Source organism: Bombyx mori, chromosome 18 (assembly GCF_030269925.1).
Source record: "Bombyx mori chromosome 18, ASM3026992v2".
In the NCBI taxonomy this organism is placed as follows: domain Eukaryota; kingdom Metazoa; phylum Arthropoda; class Insecta; order Lepidoptera; family Bombycidae; genus Bombyx; species Bombyx mori.
Genome location: NC_085124.1, coordinates 10,094,168 through 10,116,225, shown reverse-complemented (window position 1 = coordinate 10,116,225; position 22,058 = coordinate 10,094,168). Strand labels below are relative to the sequence as shown.

General features: G+C 34.6%; 1 protein-coding gene across 6 annotated transcripts in view; it reads left to right on the top strand.

Annotated features, from left to right (window-relative positions):
* Nucleotides 1-22,058, top strand: part of LOC101743686 (fasciclin-2) — a 134,708-nt gene that overhangs the window by 88,385 nt on the left and 24,265 nt on the right. The window lies entirely within an intron of this gene.

Sequence of the window (22,058 nt, the reverse complement as noted above, 5' to 3'; positions counted from 1 at the left end):
GGCACAGATGTCTGTTTTCATCCATCTATACTAATATTATAAAGAGGAAAGATTTGTTTATTTGTTTGTATTGAATAAGCTCCGAAAATACTGAACCGATTTGAAAAATTATTTCACTGTTTGAAAGCTACACTACTCCCGAGTGACATAGGCTATAATCTTTTTTGAAAAAAATTAAAGATCCTTACTAAAACTATAATAATGTAACCCAAGGTGTAAAAAAAATACCTAAAATATTCTTTACATCTGCGAAAACTATTCATGATAGAATAAAATAATGTACTACGACTTTGTAGAACACATTATTATTTACAAAAAGTGTTGCAACAGCATATGTCTAGCTATTTTAGTTATGCCGCAACAAGTGTTTTTTTATTTAAAAATTACAACTACGTCAAATATTGTTGAAATGTTTTGTTAAAGACCCGAGCGGAGCCGGAGCGGGCCGCTAGTGTTGAAATAAAGAGATTACAATATGTACTTTGTTACTATTATTAGTTGGGAGCTATCGGTCTAGCCATTGGTGAGTCAATAAATCTGGTATAAAGAAAAAGAATGATAATGCCGAGATATTAAATAAATGAGTTTGAAAATGTGATAAAAATCACTCCTGGAAATTTACTGTACCTTTAGCAATAGATACCAGGATGGATGGGGATGAACTCTATAACATCGTTGCGTTGCGATACTAAAATGTTTTGGACTATCGAGTTCCCAAACACTCACTATGGAAAACAGTAGAGTAGGTTCAATATGCTCTACAAGACACTCGGTGCATTTGTATGGAGTGACGTGCCTGTACCAATGTTCTAATCCCGCAGGCTTTTACCAATTAATCTAATGAAATTTGTACTTAACATAAGTTAGCGAATGATTTCCACGATGAAGGAATAAGATTATGGAATAAAAATGAAAACCTCAAAAATTATAATTTACGTAGTAGAAATGCGTACCGAATTGAATAGTGGGTCAGACGTTGTACTATAGAACTCATGTCGAAAGGGGGGAGTTGGATTTATATTGTGGACGTCTATAATCACTTAAGTTAATTACTGGTGGTAGGAAGGACTCTTGCGAGTCCGCACGTGTAGGTACCACCGCCCCGCCTATTTCTGCCGTGAAGCAGTAATGCGTTTCGGTTTGAAGGGTGGGGCAGCCGTTGTAACTATACTGAGACCTTAGAACTTATATCTCAAGGTGTGTGGCGCATTTATGTTGTAGATGTCTATGGGTTCCAGTAACCACTTAACACCAGGTGGGCTGTGAGCTCATCCACACATCTAGGTAATAAAAAAAAATAAAAAAAAAAACGCCGAGAAGACCGTTAATGAGCAATAAAAAAAGTAGTGCTTGATTATTTAAAAACAGCAATGATTGTGTTTTAATTTACTTAAAAATATATTTGTTTTCATTAAAGCAATTCGTGTGCATGTAGTTAAAACCCTAGGCGTTAATAAATTCGTAGTGTTATTCGGGCAGGTTAACGCAGCCGCTTTCCGAATGACGGTCCCGGTTGGCAGCAATTAATCTGGATTAGTGGTCCGCTACGTTAACTCTTTCAATGCGTCGCAATACCATTGTTCCGGGATTACTTAATGGTTTATTTTAAATTTGCATCGCCTTTAAAGGCTTTCCCGATGCTGCGTGCGCTTTGGAAACTTCGTATCACATCGTAGGGACCGTCCGGAATTTTGACGTAACGCAATTTTTTGTCGATCCATAATCTAACGTGATGTCATACCTTAACAATAGGTCTTTGTAGATTTGGGACTGTATTACCATGACGTTAATTAAGCGTGGACACTTCGCGGAAGATTAGCAGTAGTTGTTAATCATAGATGACAAATTGGTATGATGGGTGAGACAATACAACTCAGAAATTTGATGTCATACATAACTTTGGTGGTAATATTATCGTCATATATCTATATAGGCTCCCGTGATCACTAAAGACCTGAATTTAGCATTGCGCGGCCAGAGAGCTATAAATAAGTCCTCAGTTACATCTGAAGAGTTTTTCTGTAACACATTGGACCTTTAGAATTGATGTGGTTTAACCCAAAATTCTTGTCTAATCTAAAACTTTGTCTTTTTCTAACTAAAATTTAAATTGAATTATAAATTTTAAGTTAATTTTAAATTTAAATTTAATTTTAAATTTTAATTTAATTTTAAATTTTAAGAACTTAATTTTATAAGCTGATAGAATACATTTTTATAAGCCGATCAAAATACAAAACTCAATTTTCTTAATTTTTTTAGGTAATCCTCATCAATTCTAAAGGTTGCGAAATACTGATTTCTTTATGACTTTCATTACAACCATAAATCTAACTGCGATGAAATTTTGTGTGTGTTTTTATTACGTATCTAAGAAAATATTTCATGCGTGGTGGCGTACAAACTGTTTTCACTAATGAGCGTATTACGTATGCAGTTAGATATTTCGCGATGCTCACAGTGGAGCGTAACCGGATTTCACTAGAAGTTTAATTACGAATAGTTCTTCATACTTATTTTTATGTGGCTCCAACAAATCTCTCAGCAAAACCATTAAAATAAACAAACAGTACTCACATCTGTCGTCAGTAATAATTCATATGAAAACAAAATGTATGTGAACGGTTTCTAGGGAGAACGGAAGTGCTTGACGTACAAAAAACTCCTCAGATTACAGATGTACATCGCTCTAAATACGTCAGGATGTAATGAACACCTGTTTTCTGTACAATGTTAAGGGTGCGCTAAAATTACAATACGCTTATAATATTTGAATGTGAGCTACAACCCGTACCACTAAGATTTTTATTGCTCAGATGGATGGACGAGCTCACGGCCCGCCTGGTGTTAGGTGGTCACCAGAGCTAGATATCAAGCGCGTTAATACCGCCACCCATCTTGAGACGTGATTAGAACCCCCTTTTTTACAATACAACGGTTACTCCACCCTTCAAACCGAAACGCATTACCGTTTCACGGCAGAAATAAACAGGGTGGTAGTACCTACCTGTGCGGACTCACAACACGTCCTACCACCAGTAATTACGTAAATTATAAATTTTGCAGGTTTCGTTTTTATTACGCGATGCTATTCCTTCACCATGGAAGTTATTCGTGAACATTTGTTAAATAGGTACGCATTTATTTCATTACAAAAAAAGTACTTGCTTGTGGGATTCAAACACCGGCACTTGTCCTTTAGGCCATGAAGACTTCAACTTTTAGCAGTTAGGTGCACTAATTACAAAAGGGACCTCGTTTTTGCAGCGTGTCCTACATATATTGTCCCGTTTTTAATGATTGATCATGAATTTTCTTTAAAAAAAAAACGAATGTTAAATAAAACATACAAAAGATGAGTACAAAGCCTTCGGATGAGGACTTCGTCCCCAAGCAAATATATGTATACAACGGAAAACATTGATTGTCAATACGGCAAGTCTTTATCGACATTTCCATAATTTTGGATAGCGGAGTAATAAGTAAATAACGTTCGGTTTTAACAAATGATTTGCAATTCCCTCCTCGGCAGTCAACAAAACGGAATGAGTTTTAGGTTCGGTTAATTGCACGCGAATTTGATTAATTAACAACAGTTTAAGCTAACTAAGCGTTAAATAAACGTTTCGAATAACTGATTAATCGAAAATTCATGCTGAAACCACAGCTTACAATCTGTAATGTAACTATAGATATATAAAATAGACTGTGTTTCAAATTATGAGTAACGTATTTCTAATTTCATTGATAAAATGAATACTTTATTGTTTAGTCTACCTCTTCTTCTTTTTCTCCACCTTATCCCACTAGGTGGGGTTGGCACAGCTAATTTTTCTCTTCCGTTCTTTTCTATCAACCGCCATCTCAATACTCACTTCTCTCACTCTCTCTCTCTCTCTCTCTCTCTCATATCGTCATTCACACACTCCATCCATGTTTTCTTTGGTCGACCTCTTCCCTCCTCTACGCATCATATGTCCATACCACGCTAACCGTCTGCTCTTTAATTTGTTGATTACCGGGGCTACCAATAATGCTATCGAGTTTCCCATAGCATTCCTAGTTGCGCAGTGATCAATATTGATCGTGACAACCTACAGGAATAACATTCAGATTTTTTTGTTAAGAAATTACTTATAAAAAGATCTTTATAATATCTGTAAGGCGTATTTTTTTTTTATTGCTCAGATGAATGGACGGTCTCACAGTCCACCTGGTGTTAAGTGGTTACTGGAGCCTATAGTTATCTACAACGTAAATACCGCCACCCACCTTGAGACTTTGAGATATGAGTTCTAAGGTTTCAGTATTGTTACAACGGCTGCCCCACCCTTCAAACCGAAACACATCACTGCTTCACGGCAGAAATAGGTAGGGTGGTGGTACCTACCCGTGCGGACCATAAGAGGGCCACCACAAGTATATAAGAAAAAATAATAACCGACTTATCTTGGAATAAAAGATATCAATTTTTCTATCAATCACATAGTATTGTCCATAGCAAAAACGAACTTTTACTCTGTAACAGGATCTCTAAACTTTAAACTGGCCTAAAAAGGACTGTACAATAAAGTAAACCACGAGCTAGTCGCGGACCGCTGAGTCTCTAATCTGTGGTAATTAATTAAATAAAGCATCATTCTCAAAGTTTACGTACCTAATCTATACTAGCTATTATTTATCAGAGGAAGTGTGATTGAATGTAAATTTAAAAATGGACTTTTAAGCTATTAGGTAAACATATAATGGTACTTAAATTATAAACTAACTAATTTTAATTTGCCATAAAAATGTTGGATACCTACCTACTGATTTCCTTTGGTAAATCAGCATAACTTCATTTTTGTCTTACAGTATCCATAGAAAGTATTTTTTCGACTATTAGCTAAACCAGACTATCTGACCGCTTTAATCTATGCCAGTGAATCACAGTAGTCGCACCCTATACGTCACATCGGATCTCAGGTGCTCACACGCCTCGTCTAATCCATCTTGTCAGATCACAAGACCACCCTAACGGATCATGTTTAAAACCATCGTACGGTCGGTGGCAAAATGGATTACGAGGGAGACACAACTACCATAATGACATTTTCGCTCTTTAGTCTTGTGTTGGCAATTACGTGCCTATAGTGTTATAGTCTAAAAGGGACATTGCATATTACTTTTTCATTAATTTAAAAGCCTTGTAAGTAAATGAAATATTTATTTGGATGCTCGTACTGTGTTTGCACGTGGTTTATCGAGTAGAAACTTTGTACATTTACTATTGGCTCTCAAGGGAAGTTTTTTACTTGAAATAAAGTACGCGAGTCGATCCCATTTGGCATTGATCATGGCGCAGCACGGTAGGCATTCACTAGTTATAAATAATGAAACTATTATACATTGCAATTAGCGTTACCTGATTTAAAATATGAAATCAAAGTTTCAATAGAATTGTACACGGGATAAATACTCCATAACTATAATGATTCACTAAGAAAATACCAACATCTATAGATCGCATTTTAATTCGGTTTTCTGATGGAAGGTTGTAATCTCAGATGTAAGACAATAGCAATGTCAAAGGCACGCTCACTCCCTTCCACTTATAGCATCTAAACATTCACACCATCATTTAGGTACAGTTTAGATAGTGGCCAGAAAGAAATGTCACTGCGGTTGATAGTATCGATTTGTTGTCGCAGTTTAAGTCAAAAATAGAAACCCACCTTTATATCAGATTCAAATACCAAAGTGACAGAATTTAATTTGTTCTTCCCACATGTCCTAGTCCGCTTTCAATACTATGATATGAAAGCAATATCCTGGGAATTTTCCGAGAATATTGAAAAATTTCATCGCAATTTCAGTGTGACACTATTTCCAGTGCTGCAGTAACAGGCGTTCAAAATTCAATTCGTATTTATAGCGTTTTATAAGTTAAAGTACCTATCGTTATGAGAAGCGATAATTCAGCTGCAAGTATAGTTTAAAATTGGAAGGGTGTTTTAGAAAAAACCATACCGGGCTTAGTTAAGTTCTTATCGAGTCTAATAATATGTAAGACGAGGAATTGGTCATGCCGTGAAATATATTAAGCACTAGCTGACCCGGCAGACTTCGTAGTGTCTCAATCGAAAAATAAAAAACCTAAACTTCTGTATAAAATAAACTTAAAACAAACAAAAGAAATCCGTCCAACGGGGGACACATCAAAGGGAAAACAAAATTGTTATTTTTATTTAATTCCGAGCATTTTCATATTTATCTACCTTTTAAACCTTCTCTGAACTTCCACAAATAATTCAAGGCCAAAATTAGCCAAATCGGTCCAGCCGTTCTCGAGTTTTAGCGAGACTAACGAACTTCAATTAATTTTTATATATATAAAATTCAATCTATTTTAAGTTGCCTTTTAATTTTATACACTTGTATATCTACTATAATCCCACATCCGTTCGCTCATCGACATCAAATAAAAAGGTCCTTCTTATCAATGCATCAGACAGAATGATTTGCACATGTCTGGGAACGTGCGGAACAATGAGTTCCTTGGCTCCAAGTTCTATGTTAAACTTTCGAGTTTCGACCGCATGGGGGCGCCAGTCGCGGCGCCTCATTGCGCTCCGTCTGAGGATACGTGATAGGACTTCACTAACATCGTTTTAGAACGTTACTACGAGTATGTGCAATTCGGATTGCACGTAGTCTGTGTTCTTGTCGTGATCTCCCGTCATGTCGTAAAATATTTAGTTCAATTGTGTACATTCGAAATTTATTTCATACTAGCTGACCCGGCAGATTTCGTAGCGCCTCAATCGATAAATAAAATACCTAAACTTTTGTTTAAAATAAACTTAAAACAAACAAAAGGAATCCGTCCGACATCCCCACACATCAAAGGAAAAACAAAATTGTTATTTTTATTTAATTCCGAGCATTTTCATATTTATCTACCTTTGAAACCTTATCTGGTTCCACAAATAATTCAAGACCAAAATTAACCAAATTGGTCCAGCCGTTCTCGAGTTTTAGCGAGACTAACGAACAGCAATTCATTTTTTTACATATATAGATAGATTTTTTACATTGAAATATATTTAAGCCCAGTTTTCACTTTTTTAGGAAACTAACAACGAATATAATATTTGTGAGAACTAATTTCCACTTTTTACACATACTTACCTCATCTTAATTTAAATTATCTTGCCATAAATACTGTTACAAGGATAATATCGTTATTTTTTTATAACATGAAACATTTATTGATTCGGAGTGTGTTAGTTTAGACATTAATATTAAAAATATGACGATTATTCAGTAACGTTTTCGATTACTTTATGATCTAAACGTTGTGGCCAGCTATGGATTAAAAATGCACTTTTTCATAGGAAAAATCGTTACCGCCAATCTTATGGAATCGCTTAGAAACTGCAAACCATCAAGTTGCTTATGGTCTGCCAAACCTTTGTTATCTTTTTAACAAAAATATGGTCCAGTCACTCTTTGATATCAAAAACCCAATACAGGGAGACCTGAAGGCGAATAATGTTCACGTACCAACTCAACCTACCTAATACCTACTAACTCTATTATAAAAAAGCTTCTGTAAGGCTTTGAGCAGAAACTTGGTCATTCTGCTAATTACAATATTGCTCAATAATAAAAACCCCCTCCTAAAGTTTTCGATTAAACAATGACCTGTTAGTCTCTGTGAATTAAGGAATCTTTAAAATATGCGTCATAATGCCTGTAATTCTAGCAAATGTCGCCTCTAATTATTAAGTAGTTCTATGGACATTTTACTATCTGAAGTCTTACATCGAAGTCGACATCTAAAGTCGTCTTGGCATAAAGGATAAGACGTGCGGTGCATTAATATTGAGCGATGCACCGGTGTTCGAATCTCAGGCGGGTACCAATTTTGTAATGAAATACGTACATAACAAATGTTCACGATTGACTTCCACGGTGAAGGAATAAATAACATCGTGTAATAAAAATCAAACCCGCAAAAATTATCATTTGTGCAATTACTGGTGGTACGACCTCTTGTGAGTCCGCACGGGTAGGTACCAACACCCTGCTTATTTCTGCCTTGAAGCAGTAATGCATTTCGGTTTGAAGGGTGGGGCAGTCGTTGTAACTATACTGAGACCTTAGAACTCATATCTCAACGTGGGTGGCGCATTTTACGTTGTAGATGTCTATGAGCTCCAGTAACTACTTAACACCAGGTGGGCTGTGAGCTCGTCCACCAATCTAAGCAACAACAGAAAAAAAAACTTCTAAACATTTAGGTACATTTATAGAAATTGAAGTGCGAATTTAAAAATGGGCGATCCAATTTTAAAAGGCAATAAAGTAAGCCCTCGAAGGTTCCGATTCACGTTTTCACAAATTAAAATAAAGGGGGTTCGCATCTCCGATTAACCTTATTAGAATTCATTCGACGCTACGCCGAGAGCCTTCGAACTAAAGCTTTCGTATTATTTTTGATCCGATTCGATATTTTCAAAGTGCTACTCATCTATTTACGGAAAATGTAATAAGAGTTAGATGTAAATCAATTTTGCACAATAGAAAAACATTTTTATTCTTAAGATCATCAAATGAAATTACAGAAAAACAGCAAAATTAAGTTGGCAATTTTATTGGAGGATAAATAGGGATTATGTTATATCTACTACATCCTTGATCACTACATACATAATAATTAAAAAGGCATTGTTATATGTTACTATTAAAATAAATTGATTGGTCGTCTCGCTAGAAGACAAATATCAAAGAACAAAAGGGTAAATTGTAACACATGTTATGAAGTCAGTGAATATCATACCAGAAAATTTACTTACCAAAAAAAAAACTATATTTGATGATTGAGTACAAATAAATTATTTATTTTTATTTGGCAGTCATCGTGGCTTAAATGATAAGATGCCCAATACATTTTTTATTTAATTTTTATTGGTTTGGTTCACGAGTATCGTATAGTACGAGCTCATATCTCCGCTGGTGTTAAGTGGTTATCGGATAACATAAATATAAACAACGGATATGCCGCCACTCACCTTGAGACATAAGTACTAAGTCTCAGTTTTACAGTACAATGACTGTCCCAAATGCATTCCTGTGTCGCATCAGAAACAAGCGGGGTGATGGTACCTACCCGGGAGATCTCACAAGATGTCCTATCCATTACCAGCATACCTAGCATTTACCACCAGTAATTACGCAAATTGAATATTTTCGAGTTGGGTGGCAGTATTTACATTGTTGATGTCTATAGGATCTGGTAATCACTGACCACCAGGTGGACCGTAAACTCATCCACCAATATAAACAATAAAAAAAATGGAATAAATGGCAAAAAGAAAACCTACCACTTCACCGATTAAACCAAATCCTCATGTAACACGAACCTATTGTTTTATTGAAGCTTCAAATCTCTGTTGGTCCAATTAATTTTGATGACTATCCAATCGGCGGATGATGGTAATTCGCAGGCGTAAAGTTTAAATTATTATTTTTATGAACTATCGGGTTCACTTCCTGCATTCACGTGTGGGAAATAGCGTACGTTGATCTTCACATAAAACCTGCAAACGAAAATACTACCGCACCTTTCTACGTGAGATATACGTAAGTCTGTTTTGTTTTATTCTGTCTGATTATTCAGTGTGAGTGTTACGTTGAATATTTAAAGACACACTGGATAGATTTCAACTATTATTCAACTTTGGTAATATTTAATTGATGCTCAGTTGATGATCAGTCAGTAATAGTATTTAAAATAGATAATTGACAAAAGCTAAAAACAATAAATTTACAAAATAGAATAGATTGAAACGAAAGTATCGAACTAAATGAAAAAACCTGTTCAAAAATACATAATTTTCCAATTACGTAGAATATCGGTTTAACATTTTTAATCCCACGCCGTAGGGCCCAAAGTTATTAAGTTTTCGGCTTAGGAAAACGAGTGTAGAATTAGAGAAACGAAGCGAGAGAGAGAATAATTTACGGTGAATAGTGGGCTTTATCTTTAGTAAAGTCTGTCGTTGAATATTTATTTAGCTATTAGATATATCATTTCGAATGTGATTGACGGGTGATTATATGTAAAGTCCTTGCAACGGGCGTCCGTGATTTAATAGGTGACATCTGCAGCGTGCTGTGCCAGTTTTTATCTTTAATCCGATAAATACTAATAAATTTATTACTAAACTAGCGGCCCGCTCCGACTTCGCTCGGGTCTTTGACAAAAAATTCAAAATAAAAAATTATATTACACACACATTAACCCTTATATTTGCGTCAGGTTTCTAAAAATAGGAAATTATAAAGATAGTTTGAACAGTTATTATAATTTTAATGAACCATGATTTTCATTTAAATAATATTTGTTTTTCTCTATTATTTTTTATTGTTATTTTTATATTATTATTTTTCTAATTTTCGTGAAATTATTGGAGTTTTAGTAAGGATCCCTAATTTAAAAAAAAAAAAGTATTATAGCCTATGTCACTCGGGGATAGTGTAGATTCCAAACATTGAATGAATTTTTCAAATCGGTTCAGTAGTTTCGGAGCCTATTCAATACAAACAAACAAACAAATCTTTCCTCTTTATAATATTATATAGTAATAGTATATATAGATAGTATAGATAAAATACATATATCCACGGGTCTCGGTACCAGTACCCCTAATTCTGATACGAAGCAATCAGGCGTATTAGGGAGTGCTGGGTCATTGCTATTTAAAGAGAGAGAGAGAGAGAGAGAGATATTTTAAAAATAATTAATCTGAACTCATCGTAGTCTGAAGAATAAGATGCTCGGTGTACTCATGCCAAGCGAACCGACGGATCTCATTTCTTCTAAGCCAAGATGTACCTACTCAAAACTTTTCCACGATGAAGGAATAGCATCGTGTTAAAAAAATCGCGTAAATAGGGCATTGATAAATCGGCACGGATACTTACAAGCCTGTCTAATTCTAACACGAAGCAGTCAAACTAGATTTGAATGGTAGAGCAGCTTTTGTATAACGAAATTGTTGTTATGTGTTCTTTGTCTTTCGTAAAAGATTCAGAATTTACTATCGAAGAACATCTAATTTAGTTTCAAGAACACTTAAGTCTTAAGGTGGGTGGCGCCATTCACGTTGTGATGTTTATAAGCTCCGGTAAATACTTAATATCCATCAAATCAATAAAGCTGGGATTATAATAATATACACCGTATTATTCGGACATAGGTAAATATAGACTTGATTTAAGTCTCTCCCAGATCTTCCCGCTGACCGCTAAGTACATATCCTATTAAAATCAAAGGTAATCTGACAACATTTTTTTCTCAGTGTATTTTTATTTTGACAAAGCATTATTACAAGTAAAACAATGTTTAAGTACGCAAGTAATATTTCAAAGAACGAAAATATTACTGAAGACGTGAAAAGACAACCAGACGTGAGCTGTCAGCGAAACGTAAACAAAATAAATACGAATGAGCTTAATCTTTCACGCAATTTACAGTATCCGTTTGGGAGGTAACAAATTTCGCTTGCCCATAAACGTTATCCGAATTAGATATATTTTAATACTTTACACGAAAATATTCTTTTGTATACCAACTACGTAGTCGAACTGTTATTCACCCCATTCAATGGTGTAAAAAAATGGGTAAAATAACTTAATAACAAACACGAAAAGAAAAAAAAAAGAATTATACAAAAATAATTGATGATAGTCAAACTTAAATTTGTCGGAAAAATTGCTTTATTCACAGTCATCTTTTTTTTATCGCTTAGATGAGTGGGCGAGCTCACAGCTCACCTGGTGTTAAGTCGTTACTGACACCCATAGACATCTATGACGCAAATGCGCCACCCGCCTTAAGATATAAGTTCTAAGGTCTTTTAGACAAGTAGCAACATCGCTACACTATTTTATACACAATTTCCTAGCTATAAATTTAGCTAAAAAAACACCTGCTTCTATTGAGCAGGAAAAAGATATGACATGTTATAAGACTTTGGAATCTGCTTCCAATTTAAATTAATTAGTAAGACAAAGGAGTCACACTCTTGCAATTACAAATCAATTAATACACCCACTAGATTATACCCATCAAAAGACGTTAACGTTTCAATTATTAACATATTCAATTTGGTGCATCAAAATTTACAAGGGATGATGGGTAAAGAGCTAGAAATTGAAATGTTTTTAAATATGCATAATATTAATGTATTCTGTGTCACTGAGCACTGGTTTAGAAACTATGAATTATTGTTTAATTTTAATGATCACCAGTTGTCAAGTTCCTTCTGCAGAGAGAACGCTATTCGCGGTGGCTCACTGATTCTCGTTAGTAAATGTTTGAAATGTAAGGAACGAAAGGATGTAGTGGCCCTCTCTGTTGAGAGAATTATTGAAATTTCCTGTGTTGAGCTTGAGCACCTCATCGTTGTCTGCGTCTACAGACCTCCTGATGCGTTATATGATTCTTTTGAAAATATTTTGGAAAATGTATTGCTAAAGCTTTCTGTCTCTAATAAACAAATTTTGGTATGTGGTGATTTTAATATTAATCTTTTAGAAAACACAAATACCACTATTAGATTCAGAACACTGTTAAAGTCATATAACCTCCCAAACTTATTTTTAGAGCCTACTAGGACAACGACCACATCGGCAACATGTTTAGATAACATATTTACAAATGTAACACCGACTAACAAAAAAATTATTAATCAGTTAACATCAGACCATAGTGGACAATTTCTGTCTTTTGAATCTAATATGAATCCTAAAGATAAAAATACTCTTGTGATTGTTCCTATTAATAAAAAACGAATTGAGAAGTTTAGAAATAATATTAAGCAAGAACATTCAGAAATTATTTATAACAAAAACCCAAATTTGTCATACCAGAATATGTTTCAGAGAATTAATTTGGTCTTTACTGATATATTTATTCCTAAAACTGTAACATTAAAAAACAAAACAGTGTTCAGCGAGTGGGCCACCACCGGAGTGTACAAGAGTAGAAAAAAGTTATATGATCTGTACTCTGAAAAAGCTTATAATAATGATGAAACATTTCATCAATATGTCAGGAACTATTCAAAACTATTTAGAAAAGTTTGTTTAGCGGCAAAATCTTTACATTTAAGTGATTTAATAAAAAATGCCCCTGACAAGATAAAGATGACTTGGAACATCATTGGTAGAGAAAGTGGAAAAGTCAGAAATAGCCACCAAGAATTCTCATTAAAAATAGATGATAAATTGGTAACTAGTCATGAAGATGTGGCTAATGCTTTTGAAAAGTTTTTCTCTGAGATTCCAGTTTCAACTACCACTTCTCTAAATTCATCCCCCACAGCAGCTGAAATATTATTGCATAAACATGCCAACAAATGTAATGAAATTTTTAAATTTAAGGAAATTAATTCAAGCAGTATAATAAAAAGTTTTAATAGCCTTAATGTAAAAAATACAGCTGACTTGTGGGGAATATCAGTAAAGATTTTGAAGTCTGTAATAGACATTATTGCTCCTCATCTTGTTAGTATTTTTAATGACTGTATTAGGTGTGGTGTATTTCCTGACTTAATGAAACATAGTAAAGTGATTCCTCTTTTTAAATCTGGTAGTACTGATGACCCCTCTAACTATAGACCTATTTCAGTACTCCCTACGTTGAGTAAAATTTTTGAAAAAATTATTTTGACCCAACTTTTAGAACATTTTAATTCAAATAACCTGCTTCATAATAAACAATTCGGGTTTACCAGGGGTCGCTCTACAACTGATGCAGGTGCTTATCTAGTCAAAAATATTTTTAAATCTTGGGAGGAATCGCATGATTGTCTTGGAATTTTCTGTGACTTATCCAAAGCATTTGACTGTGTTGAACATGAAACATTGGTGAGGAAACTACATCACTATGGTATTAGGGATGGTGCATTGGAACTTATTACTTCCTATTTATCAGGACGGATACAAACAGTAGATGTGAAAGGTAATAGATCTTCAGGCACCTTGTTGAAAATGGGTGTACCTCAGGGTTCCATTTTGGGTCCTTTTTTATTTCTAATATATATAAACGATTTACCTAGTTTTATTGAGTCCCGACACGAGGTCGTATTATTCGCAGATGATACATCTTTATTATTTAAAATTAAACGACAACTACAAGTCTATGACGAAGTGAATGATGCGATTTCGTGTGTGGTTCATTGGTTCCGTATCAATAACCTATTATTGAATAGTAAGAAAACTAAATGTATTAAATTTACTTTAAAATGTATTAAACCATCTTTAAATGTGAGACAAGTGGATAGTGATGTAATTGTTTCTGAGGAATCATTGGAGCTTGTTGAGTCAACCGTATTTCTTGGTATAACAGTGGACTCCAAACTGCAGTGGGGACCTCATATTCATAAATTGGCGAGTAAGCTCAGCTCTGCAGCATACGCAGTAAAAAAAATTAGAATGTTAACAAACGCGGACACGGCTCGTTTAGTTTACTTTAGTTACTTCCACAGTGTCATGTCCTATGGCATTTTGCTATGGGGCAATGCGGCCGATGTAGAAATGATATTTATTCTGCAGAAAAGAGCTATACGTGCTATTTATAACATGCACTCAAGGGAATCCCTGAGGGAGAAATTTAAAGAAATTAAAGTTCTCACTATGCCATCCCAGTACATTTTTGAAAATTTGATGTATGTTCGTAAACATATTGAGGAGTTTCCTAAACAGTCGGACATACATAATAGAAATACTAGGAACAAACACAAGCTTGTTGTGCCGATGAGTAGGTTACATAAGATACGAAATTCATTCGGGTGTTTGTCTGTGCGCCTGTACAACAAAATCCCACATGATGTTCAGAACCTACATATACATAGGTTTAAGAAAACTATTAAAGAACATCTGTGCAATAAAGCTTACTATAAAGTCAATGATTATCTAGAAGATTGCACAAAGTGGGAATGAGTTGCTCGCTCCAGGCATTTCAATATTGTAGTAATTGTTACGTTATAATACTCAGTGTAAAAAATTCATATTTAAAAAAATAATAATATTAAAAAATAAATAAATAATAATTTTATATGTAAAAAAAAAGACATGCCCGCTGAGTTTCTTGCCAATTCTTCTCAGGACGGAGGCTAGTTCTTGTGAATTGGCGGTAGTTCTTTTGACGTTCAACAAGTATGTACTTTCATTTATGTTGAATAAAAATTTTTTGATTTGATTTGATTTGATTTGACTTAAGTATAGTTACAACGGCTACCCTACCCTTCAAACCGAAATGCATTACTGCTTCATGGCAGAAATAGGCAGGGTGGAGGTACCTACCCGCGCGGACTTATAAGAGATCCTACCACCAGTAAAAATCTCAAACTAGTAATTTCAATGTGGTAGTGATATAAAAGTCGATTATTAAGGTAAGATTATTCACTGAACTGGTGTCAGTGGTCGGAGGACTGACGCCATTCTTATTTGAAACATTTCAATTGGCATAATTGTTTTTCAAAAATATTACCGGTTTTCGGTTTTTCCCGAATATCTAAATTATACTGCTAAAGTGAACCATAAAATAGAAAAAGTATAGACTGATTACTTTAAAAAAAGTTGACCATATATTTTAGGAAATAGCATCGTATAAATAATATAATTTTTCCTTTTCTCGTCCCTATGTACCTGCCACAACTTGCACTTTTGTAACATATTGATCTGTCATAACAACGCTTCCCTATACATCGTAGCTTCAATATAACTATCAATAGTTGAGCCGTTCTGACTTGACAATCTTAAAGTGCTGCAGGTCTTTTATGTTTGGACGGTCCATGGCTGCATTTGACGAGAGCCGCAAGCGACACCTTGGAAAATTGGACTAGAAATATAATTGGGAAATTATAAGGGTGCCTTTTAATACCCTCGAGTCGGATGCCCCCAGGAAATTGTATTTTGCTACGCACTGCACCGCAATGGGGTAGGCAGGTCTAGTGAATATCAACCGGTCGGGTTTATTTTAATATTCATTGAGTTTTTCGTACTTTATAATGGAAACAACCATGTTGAATATGGTTCTGGCTTACAGTGGTGACCATATACTTGCAGTGAACGCTGAGTTTATCTTACCTTCGGATGTAGTGTAGCCCATAATCGTGAATGACCACGGTCAAGAATTCACTCAGAGAATCGATCAACTAAACTTTGAACTCTAAACTAAACTACATTAAATTGTTCTGATCCATTCATCGATAGGTTTACATATTTGCACAAAACGAATGATCCCGCAGTATAGCCATGTTGAGTGTAAAAAATAGTGCCATAATTTTTTTTTGAAGTTATACTTCTTTAGGCGCGTTATGAAAAATTGATTAGAGAGAAACTTTACGATGCGCGCGTACCGTGACACAAAATTAACAGAATGAAGTTGCCCACTAAATCGGTCATTACAATACGACCGACGTAACTTGGCGAGTCTGAATATAGCCGCAGGTGAACTTTCCGAACCGTACCGAGAATTACCGAATTTATACGATGTCAAGAAAAGGGATGTCCGATATGCGTGTTTGAAGATTTTGTTTAATCGTTTTTTTTTTCAAATTGATTAAAAATTAAACCTAAAAAAAAAAAAAAAATTAATAAAAATAAAGTATAACTTCTTACGCGCGTACATAAGTACACGCACCCTTTTTTATTTAATATTTTATACCAAAATAGATTAAGACATAATATCATTCTCAATTTTTCCTAACTTATTTCTTTCATATTTTTCATTCATTATCATTAGATTCCTAATTACGTTTAAAATTTCTTATAACAGGAAGCCAGTTTAAATGAATTATAAATTCATAAATTAAAAAAAAAACCTGGTCAAAATTATGATATAATATGAACAAAAAATTCATTAATTTGTCTCACCAATGCGAAAACTATAAACAACTACAATTAGCCTCAATATTAAAGGGCTTAACGCTTCTAAAGGTCCCCACGAAACAATTCACAACTTAAGCAAACTCTGTCTCTATTGACAGATTTTATTTAAACTTGGGTGTTTACTTTCTTGCTTTTAGTGGCCTGTAGATAATAACTATTTCCTTAGCAAACAAACTTTCCTCTTTTTCTGTGGTAAAACTAATCGGAAACTAATCCGAGTTTAATTCTTTAAAATATTTCCATGATTTTTTAGTCATCTTTAATTTACCAAGGAAGTATTGAAAGCGATTTAATTTTCAGGTGCGTGGGATTGTGACGTTAATAATTATAGAGCAATGGAGCTCTGTATCATTGAAAATGTACGAGTAAAAGTTACGGCTTAAGCTATGTTTTTTTTTTATTGCTTAGATGGATGGACGAGCTCACAGCCCACCTGGTGTTAAGTGGTTACTGGAGCCTATAGACATCTTCAACGTAAATGCGCCACCCACCTCAAGATATAAGTTCTAAGGTCTCAGTATAGTTACAACGGCTACCCCACCCTTCGAACCGAAACGCATTACCTCTTCACGGCAAAAATAGGCGGGGTGGTGGTACCTACCGGACTCCCAAGAGGTCCTACCAGCAGTAAACATACACATATTGAAGTTAGAATTCAGTGAGCGGAATTAAATCGCCATATAATACATATAATTAAAATGTATTTATTTTATTGATTTCGTATCAACGCATACATGTAAAAAGGCACAATTAGCGATCGTTATATTTCCACATGAGTTGATTTACAATTTCCCGTTTCTTTGAATTGCCATCATCGCACATGTTACGGTGAGCTCCCGCTACTTATCGAATTGAATATAAACTGTTTCGTGTATAAAAGCAGTGTAGTGAGCATTTAGTTATCAGTTTTTTCGTCCATTGGTTATATTATTTTTACAGTTTTTTACATGTATAATGTTATAAACATAATGTAACAATTGCATCTAGTTACAGCGTGAGCCATCTCTTGGCAAATAGGAGCATTAACAAATAATGCAGAAGAATAGTAAAAGTAGCGCCATCTGGTAAAGAGCAGGCTGGCGATATAGAACGATCCACAGCTTACTAGATCTAGACTTAATCGCGTCAGATAGTTCAGAACGATCAGAATGGTTCGATTATATTTTAGAGCATTAAAAAGGCGGAGCGGATGATCGCGAAGTTAAACAAGCAATGCGATATGAAAAGAACAATGAGACAAAGATTAGCCCACTGAGTTTCTCGCAGGATCTTCTGAGTGGGTTGCGATTCTGATTTCGTGGCAGATTCTGCGAAGTACTGCTCTTGCTAGGGCTAGTGATAGCAGATTCTCGCAGATTGAGCTCGTGAATTTACCTACACTTCTGCGAATAGGTAGGGAAAAAACAGAGATTAAGAATGAAACGTAGTGTAGTACATACAAATATGTAGTATGACTGACTTCTTGTGCGTATTAGAAATTCCACGTTCTATTAAAAAAAAATTTTTTGGAATATTTTAAGAATATTATATGTAAATATGTAAAGAAGTTGCTGTGTCCGTACGTAAACTTTTCACGACCAAACTAAACTTGATGAAAATCAAACATTTTCGTGAAGGTAGATATAGACACATTTTTCTCATGAAAAAAAAAAAGAACTGGATTTATAAATTCGATTCAGAAATTTCATAACGTTTGCGTGTTGTACGTTCTCTTCGTAGTCGACCGCTTAGAACCGAATTAGAGGTGAGATGGTGCGGTGCGTGGGCGATGGTAGCAACCACGGGCGTACGCGAGACGAGAGAGTGTCTATATAATACTTTTTTTAATATGTAGATTTTATTTACGTTCGTCAGTAATATGTACATATTGATTTAGATGTGGGAGTTAAATATGGTTTACCTTGACATATATTTTCTCGTTTTATTGAATACCGAAGTTTCATTTAAGACAGGGTTATAGTAACTCTAAACAATAATTACGCTGAGATTTATAAGAATTAATTTAGATAAATAATCTTAAGTATTTTGACTTTATTAAATTAGTGCAAAATCCTCTGTAGTTCCACAGATCTACAGACACAGATCTGTAAATGTTACAAAAATATAGTTTTTTTTTTGGGTTATAATGAAAACACACCCTGTATATTAAGCCTTAGTCACAGCGAAGCATAACCACACTTCAATGGTTTATCAAAATTTAATTTACGCGGATTCCAACAAATTGTTGTTCCTTTTGAAATTTAAGAATGTAACGTTTCCACGAATATGCAAAGCCTCCCTTCGACTACTAACAAAATATCCCTAAAACACACCGAAGTGCGATAACGTCAAGCGGGAACTGTTAATTAAATTTTGTTTACGCGACAAATCCTCAACGCTTCGTTGAGGCGGATTCGAGATGTAATTAGTCGAGATGCTTTGTAAGAACATTATGTCTCACGAGGCTTAAAATCACTCGCGTGTCAACGGCAGAATAATAAATTTATGGTTTGCCACAATTCACGGTCCTGAACACATCACCAACGAAGTAAATACCGGCGTAACGTACCTAGAGAGGGAATTTGTCGATATTTCATTTTGTGTTTCAAATTCAAATATATTTCGTCTCAAGCATAAAGACAAATTTATTTTTTGTTAAAATAACGTCTATATTTTTGTCAATTGGAAAAAATAAATCGTCAACATGCACCATTTTAGCCTAATATTTTCTGAGACTTAAACCGTAAGACATTTCAAATATCTGTTAAAACTTATTGTACAATATGTAATTTTATATTTAGGATTGGCTAAATTCAAAAATACTTCGTCTCAAGCATAAAGACAAATTATTTTTTTGTTAAAATAACGTCTATACTTTTGTCAATTGGAAAAAATTCATTAACAACGTGCACGATTAGCCTAATATTTTGAGACTTAAACTGTAAGACTTTTTTCAAATATCTATTAAAACTTATTGTATTGTATGTAATTTCATATTTAGGGTTGATTTTTATTATTATTATAATTAATTACTAGCCGTACTTACCCGCTTCGCTGGGCAACTAAAATTAACATTATTATTTATTATCATTATTATTAGGGAGTCCAACACTCATATAAGTATTATTAACCTATCCATTAAGTACATGTATTTTCTACATGGATACCAAGTTTCAAGTCAATCGGATGCATGGTTCAGTAGTTATAACGGAACATCCGTAAAAACCACTGTAGATTTATATATTAGTATAGATTACATAATATGTATCTATGAATTTTTGTCATATTTCAATACAAGATATAGCCAATCGTTTGTTGCTTTATATCTGTAGTTTACTGTCGTTATTTATTGAATCGTCTGTGTGTATGGCGCTACAACTAAATCGCACGTACTCATACGAAGACACGTAACATTTGTCAGTGCGTATACATTGTCTAAGTCTTTGAAACGTTGAGCAAACAATGCGTGAGTGACGACGCTGCTGTCAGCTTAAAAACCACCGGCTTTGGAGCACACATGCTTTGAGATTAGGAACGAAATATTTGGAGAGTCAATTGCTCCATAGTGTCATAAGATAGGTAGCAAATATACAATTGGATACGTTTTTACGGAGACCCAATAAGATAGGGATTTAAAATAATATAAGACGTAAAATTCCAAAACATATTAGTTCTTTTAATAAACGATATGGACTTATTTTTGGGGACGTTAATGTAAAGTCTCCACCAATTTAGTTCATGAAGACGTTTCTGCTTAACAGATAAAGTTTCCATTACCAACTTAGCATAGTATTAATGATATTCAAAGTTTTATTCAGTATGAAAATCAGACGTTCCTCAATGGATGTAGTTACCGTGAAAATTATTATTTTCGGGAAAATCTCAAGAACTTTATTCAAAGTTTGATTGGTGTCGGTGAAGTTCGGAAACGTACGTACCTATCACGGTATTTTGGATTACTGTGGGAAGTTTAACTCGGCAGTTAAGCGACCAGGGTTACATTTATATATAGAGATTTTCGCTCGAAAGTTACGGTGGATGCCTTATTGGCAAACATGGAGGGTGTCTCGTGATAATTAATCTGGCCAGACGAATGGTGGGGTGTGAGCTGTGGAATACAAATCGTGTCGACGCGCGTTCCTCTTTCACGGCTATTCCAAAATTAACGTTACATTGGAAACCAGTGGTTACAGCCAAAGCAAATTTGTTAAATCTTTAAAAATGTTTTTGGAGTCTTCTACGATGTAGGATTTAGGTTCACTTAAAAATAATGTAAAAACACATGGAGCATGTTATTAGAATCGTGTATGGATTGTATTTATGTAGTATATAGCTGTAAGAAAATAAAGTTAGTCTTCTGATCTTAACATGTGCACTGCAAATTGAATTAACTTGTATTCCGAATGCTTTCACAAACAAAACTGGCATGTCTCAAAGGCCTGGAATTCCAGTTTGCAAAGTTTTATAAAAAGGTTTGCGACTGCCTTCTCAGAGCGACGTTCTTTGTACGGAAAGAGATGGTCTAATTACGTAGTTCCAGTTCTACTAATGCTTTAGTGGCCTTGCTCAAGTACCTATGCCGACTTCAGTCAGACCGCTTACAGATTACCGATCGAATCAGAATTCATTTTCTTAAAAAAAAAAACAAAGCTCCTTTTATTTTAAGATTTATCGGTATATAGTTTGCCTAAATTATGAATTACTCAACAATTTTTTTTATTGCTTAGCTGAGTGGACGAGCTCACGGCCATCCTGGTGTTATGTGGTTATTGGAATCAGTATGCTATACCATTCAAATTAAAATGCTTCACGATAAAAACCTACCCGAGCGACCTCACAAGAAGCCCTTCCACCAATTATTGCATATTATATACAAAACGCTACCTAAGTAAACGAAAATCTGCTTTCATAACGATTGGGGTAAGATGAAATTTTCAAGCAATTTCGTGTCGACAGCTTGTAGCAAGAATGTTTGAACCGCCGCGACTAAGATACGAAGTTTGAATAAAAGAGCTCATCTTCCGTAATCTTGGTCGTGGCCGCTTTTGTAGAACATTTTGTTCGTTATTATGAAACTATTTCTCAAATACACCGAGATTTTCAACAGCCACGAAAATATAAAATATTTTACG